Source organism: Nannobrachium achirus (assembly GCF_963921795.1).
Source record: "Nannobrachium achirus genome assembly, chromosome: 10".
Classification (NCBI taxonomy): domain Eukaryota; kingdom Metazoa; phylum Chordata; class Actinopteri; order Myctophiformes; family Myctophidae; genus Nannobrachium; species Nannobrachium achirus.
This window is the reverse complement of record NC_137819.1, coordinates 16,157,069-16,163,970: the sequence shown is the minus strand read 5'-3', so window position 1 is coordinate 16,163,970 and position 6,902 is coordinate 16,157,069.

The following is a 6,902-nucleotide window of genomic DNA, read 5'->3' as shown; positions in this document are numbered from 1 at the left end:
GGTCAGTCTGTGATGTCATCTCCAAATTTGAGCACTGCGGTGATGTCAGTTGGGCATTGTTACGTTGGGCGACACTGTTTAGTATCAGTGATGTCAGTGTAGTGATACAGAGGGACAGACATTGTTTAGTATCAGTGATGTCAGTGTAGTGATACAGAGGGACAGACATTGTTTAGTATCAGTGATGTCAGTGTAGTGATACAGGGGGACAGACACTGTTTAGTATCAGTGATGTCAGTGTAGTGATACAGAGGGACAGACAAGCCGTGCATTTGGTTTAATTTTACACTTCCAAGAGTTACATTACTGTTAAACATCTGCTTTACTTAATTTACAAGTTGTCGACACAATTAGAGTAGAATAATTGTTATTTTGCCTGTTATCTCTCCTAAGGTACCGGGTAATGTTTTGCAATAACAATCAAAATCTACAAAGTAACTAGTAACTAAAGTGATAATAATTGTAGTGTAGTGAAAGTACAATATTTCCCTCTGGGGTGTAGTGGAGTAGTACTGAAAACTGGACATGCTCAAATACAAATACCTTGAAATTGTACTTAAGTACAGTACTAAAGTAAATGTAGGTCTACTTAGTTACTTTACACCACTGGAAATCAACTCGGCCTAATGGTAGTTTGAGGTAGAAAAACGGGAGTGGATTTTCACTTCTGTCACGTCCCACTCCTGCAGAAAAAATCCTGTCCTGTCCCACTCCTGTACAATGACTCCTGGTCCCATCCCGCTCCTGGTCAAAATCACTCCCGTTCACCTCCCGCTCCCGGAAAAAAAGTATATATATATACTACCAGTAAGACTCCCTAATCGGGAGATAAGCGACCAACCACACATATGCCAAAAGTTTGTTTTACCAATTATCAAGACATACGGGCAGTTGACAGTTTGCCATGGTTACTCATTGAAGTTGAATCTCCATATATGGAGATAACCTACGCATCACACTAAGTCTGACCTCACCAGCCCATATTTGGGCATGAGCAACTTATGTATCCATATATGGAGATATGATGACATCACACAGTCCTCAGCCGATGATGTGGCGTGATGTCATACAATACACAAACGAGCCCTACAGTATAAAGGGGCAATTCTTGCCAGGAAAGAAGCATTTCTTCGACTCAGACCTTATCGCCAGGGTTGGCTTATAGCAGCTGTCGGTAGATAATGCCGGTCTTATATAAGGGTCATTTGTGTACGGTGTGATTTGTCATGGTTACTCATTGAAGTTGAATCTCCATATATGGAGATAACCTCACCAGCCCATATTTGGGCATGAGCAACTTATGTCTCCATATATCCTATTGGATATCTTATAGGATATAAGAAAAAATCCAATAGGATTTGTGTAGGGGAAATCCTATTGGATCCTATAAAATGTCAAATAGGACCAAAAACCAATTCTTACTAACAGGAGCTGTGGAGCAGAGGATCAGGGCAGGATTCAAGCACGGGAGGTCGTAAGTTCGAATCTCACTCAAGATGTCAATGATAATGTCAAATCTAATACTGTATGTCTTAACACTGATAGCCTGATAAATCAGTCAGCACAACACCACCCCCTGTTGGTAGGTGGCAGCCAGGCAAGGCACCTATCCTATAAGAAAATATCCAATAGGATCTGTTCCAAAACTGTAAAGGATTCTTATAGGATTCTTAATGGGATTTTCTAAAGGATTATTATCCTATAAGAAAATATCCAATAGGATCTGTTCCAAAACTGTAAAGGATTCTTATAGGATTCTTAATGGGATTTTCTAAAGGATTTTATAATACTATAAGAAGATATCCTATAGGATTTTCTAAAGGATTTTTCTATCGGAATCCTAAAGGATTTTTTGACTAGGGTACAATGATACCCCTTTTCACTTTTGACACAACCTATTTGTCTCGGCCAGCCTGGTGCCTGGCACCGAAAACAACAATAACAATGACTAGGTATGCAGACTGGAAAATGAATAGGCCTGTATACTTCTATTATGGAGTCATAGTTTAAGCAGAAGATCTGCAGGCTGTAACATTCAGCTGTTCATAGTATAGTTATGGTACACATTCTGACAATATTATGAAATGATTAAACACACTTAGGACTTGTAGTAGTGAAACCTTTATTAAACAAATTAAACACAAAATTATAGTTTCCCCCAGCAGGTATAAACAGGGTTCTTAAAGTTTCACAAAGCAACTTTAAAAGGACACAAAACACTGTAGGCTAGAATAATCAAACTAAGTGATGATAACTGATCTGGCATCTACCAAATACAGTATATAACCTACTAACCAGGTGGAGTTTTCAGTAAATATCAGGGCCACCAATTTTGTGAGTAGTGGAGTGACCATATGACTGAGGGGATGGCAATAAAACATTTGTATTAAATGTTCTGGTCAATGATAATTAAATGTTGTGTGGTCTGGTAGGAGTAAGTTGGTGTGCTGCTGGTATGAGAATCCAGGCGAGCCCTTACAAGTTTGACCTACTGTCAGCTTGTAGATCGGATATTTGAAAATAGCTGATCTACAAGCTACAAATAAAATGTACTTATAATTGTTACACACATGTAAGGACATGGGGTGGACAGGGGCAAAAATGGTCTCGGCCAGCCTGGCGCCGACAATAACAATAACGACGACTAGTTATGCAGACTGGAAATATAATAGGCCTAGGACTTCCATTATGAAGTCATAGTTTAAGCACAAGATGAGCAGGCTGAAGAATTAAGTTGTGATCTGTAGCGTATGGGAGGGGTAGCAAGCGACGCGATGTGGGGGGCCCTCCAGGGCCTCTATATGAAGTGGACAGGACAGCGCTGTGTGTGTGTGTATGTGTGTGTTTTGGGGTTGGGACTGAGAGAATGTTTGGGAGGTGTTAAATAACAGAGAGAGGAGAGATGTTGTCATAGAGGACAGTAGTGGTGAAACCTTTATTAAACCAAACAAACACAAACATTATCAATGTCAGTGCAGTACAAAAAAAAAGTATGTCTACTATGATAATATCAATCAAAACACACAGCTCAACACACAATGGACAGCTAAACTCAGCAGCTTATCGGCACTCTCCTGTACTATTATCACATTATCAAAAGTTCTGTACGGTTGTTCTTTAAATTGCCTATTGGTGGTTTGTTTGAAATGAATTAAAACGTTTGAACAACACTGACATAGGCTACTGTTTGTGCATAACATTATCACTGACACTTGTTTTATTGTTGTTTACTTGAGTGAGGCGTGAACTGTTTATTGCGATTAATGTAGGTTTAATATTGTGTTTGTTTGGCAATTACATCAGACAAATGTATCCAATCTGGTTGCAGACAGACAGTGACCATGGACACGTTTGTAACCTCTTCCTAACCTGATTGAGAGAAACTAGTCCTGTGCCCAGGGGTGTGTGATGAGGGTATATGTAGGAGTCTCAGACCAGAACCCAGACCGGTGCCAGTTGGGCAGAATAGTCATCATAGTTGTCCAGTGCAATACCTGTTGTATCTGTCTGTCTGGCTGGCACTCTTTTATGCCCATATATGGTGTTCTGTGACCAGGTCAGTCTGTGATGTCATCTCCAAATTTGAGCACTGCGGTGATGTCAGTTGGGCATTGTTACGTTGGGCGACACTGTTTAGTATCAGTGATGTCAGTGTAGTGATACAGAGGGACAGACATTGTTTAGTATCAGTGATGTCAGTGTAGTGATACAGAGGGACAGACATTGTTTAGTATCAGTGATGTCAGTGTAGTGATACAGGGGGACAGACACTGTTTAGTATCAGTGATGTCAGTGTAGTGATACAGAGGGACAGACAAGCCGTGCATTTGGTTTAATTTTACACTTCCAAGAGTTACATTACTGTTAAACATCTGCTTTACTTAATTTACAAGTTGTCGACACAATTAGAGTAGAATAATTGTTATTTTGCCTGTTATCTCTCCTAAGGTACCGGGTAATGTTTTGCAATAACAATCAAAATCTACAAAGTAACTAGTAACTAAAGTGATAATAATTGTAGTGTAGTGAAAGTACAATATTTCCCTCTGGGGTGTAGTGGAGTAGTACTGAAAACTGGACATGCTCAAATACAAATACCTTGAAATTGTACTTAAGTACAGTACTAAAGTAAATGTAGGTCTACTTAGTTACTTTACACCACTGGAAATCAACTCGGCCTAATGGTAGTTTGAGGTAGAAAAACGGGAGTGGATTTTCACTTCTGTCACGTCCCACTCCTGCAGAAAAAATCCTGTCCTGTCCCACTCCTGTACAATGACTCCTGGTCCCATCCCGCTCCTGGTCAAAATCACTCCCGTTCACCTCCCGCTCCCGGAAAAAAAGTATATATATATACTACCAGTAAGACTCCCTAATCGGGAGATAAGCGACCAACCACACATATGCCAAAAGTTTGTTTTACCAATTATCAAGACATACGGGCAGTTGACAGTTTGCCATGGTTACTCATTGAAGTTGAATCTCCATATATGGAGATAACCTACGCATCACACTAAGTCTGACCTCACCAGCCCATATTTGGGCATGAGCAACTTATGTATCCATATATGGAGATATGATGACATCACACAGTCCTCAGCCGATGATGTGGCGTGATGTCATACAATACACAAACGAGCCCTACAGTATAAAGGGGCAATTCTTGCCAGGAAAGAAGCATTTCTTCGACTCAGACCTTATCGCCAGGGTTGGCTTATAGCAGCTGTCGGTAGATAATGCCGGTCTTATATAAGGGTCATTTGTGTACGGTGTGATTTGCCATGGTTACTCATTGAAGTTGAATCTCCATATATGGAGATAACCTCACCAGCCCATATTTGGGCATGAGCAACTTATGTCTCCATATATGGAGATATGATGACATTACACAGTCCTCAGCCGATGATGTGGCGTGATGTCATACAATACACAAACGAGCCCAGATATGAGCAGGGCAAAGGTGTGACGTGTGACGTGACGGACGGCCGGTGGAGGTTTTGATACTAAACTGCGACCTTACGGTCGCAATAAATCGTGCAGATGTTTTTCCATTTTGATCCATATTATATTTTATATCATGTTTATTATTATATAATGTATGATTTTATAATGTTTGCAGTTCGAAGACCTGACTTTTTGGCACTGATATTTCTGCCACACTCCTGGTGATTTTCATTCCTGTTCCGTCCCGATCACGGCATTAATACACATCTGACTCCTGTCCTGCGGGAATCCCACGGGTATTCCTGTCAAACGTCATCCTCTAGTTTGAGGTTTGCTTTAAAGGACAACTTTGTTTTTTTATAACAAGGGTTCATATTTTAGATTGTAATTAGAGAAAAGAAAAAGTGAGGGTTAAAATGTTTTCATTTGCTTCGTTCTATTGTTTTATCGCGTTTACCGTGCCAAAATGTGGGGCATGCGTACGCATGGGGGCATGTGTACAAGTGGCTAAATATGTATTTTTAGACACAATAAGCCAGCAGTTTCTTTATTGATATTCACAGTAACACTTCTAGCCCCCATAAGTCACATCCAACCATGAAAGGTTGCATTGTATCTTGGGAATGGGCTTATTCTGTGTAAAATGACTTATTTAGCCACTTGTAGCCGTGTAATGTGTGTTTCAATAAGTCGTTGTGTAATGCCTATAGACAGGTGCAAAAACAGAGAAAAGTGGTTGCAGAGAAACAGACACAAACAGACATGCCAGTTGTGAGTGTGGATGTGCAGAGACAGGCTAGGTCTAGGCACAAGCGTCCACTTCTACCACAGGTGCAAGTTCTAGCGGCTGTAATTGCTACACCTCAGAGAAGGCTGCTAAAGTTAGATAACGCTAAAACCACACATTGCCCACCCAGAGTGGGGGTGAAACAACCAGCCAAGTCAAGTGTTTATGCGCCTGTGGACCACTGTTATGGGTTGATGTCTAGTATTGCGATGGGTGAGGAAATGGAATTGAACCAGAATGATGTTTTTGTAACTAGACTGCCAGTGAGCAAGAAAGCAGTGGGGGGTAGAAGAAACTGGAAAAAGAAGTGTTCATTTGTGTTTGGGTGATGAACTGAAACATGTTTGAATTTTATTATATTGTAAAAAGAAAAGAAGAAGAAAAAAAAAAAGAGTATTTGAATAATGTGTATTGTACAGTTTAAAATGTGTGAGTTGAATTTTGAAATGTTATTTTTGTACAGACATGTCTGAATTATTGTATAATGTATTTATTAACAGAAAAATCCAATGTGAGTTCAAGTGGGGGTGTTGACATAATGATCTCAATTGCATTTTTATTATTGAACTTTTATTGTGAAGGCTTTACCCCGGAAGTGCTTGTGTCGAGCTTTACCCCGGAAGTGTTTGTGTGCCTTTGTATTTAAGGAGTGATAATAAAACCAGGCCTCAGTAGTGTGTCACTGAGTTCCAGCCAGAGCTGATGCCTCCCTGTCTCAAGTTCTTTTGTTTGATTATCCTCTGTCTATTTCACTTCGAGTATTTCTGGTACAAGTATAGTTTCCTGCAGAGCAAAACTTAACATTAATAATAAGGACTTTGGTGTGACATGAAAAAATACTTTAATAATAAGGCCTTTGATGAGACATAAATATATGTTCAAAGACTGGGCAGTGACGCCAGATGCCTTTCCCCCAGTATGTCACTTCATTGTGGCTTTGAATCTACTATGTTAATCCAGCTTTGTCGAGTGTCTATACGAACACAATTGGCCCATGTTGGGGGGGGGGGGGATAATCGTTATTGCACAGGTGTGGAGCGGGAGGAGTAGGATGGACAAATAATTGCATGTTTGAGTCAATCAGTTCCATAACAGATTGATGACCTGAAATAGACATAGGCCTATAGTATAATATTAAGCAACAATAGCAGTCTTACAATCTTGTAGACCA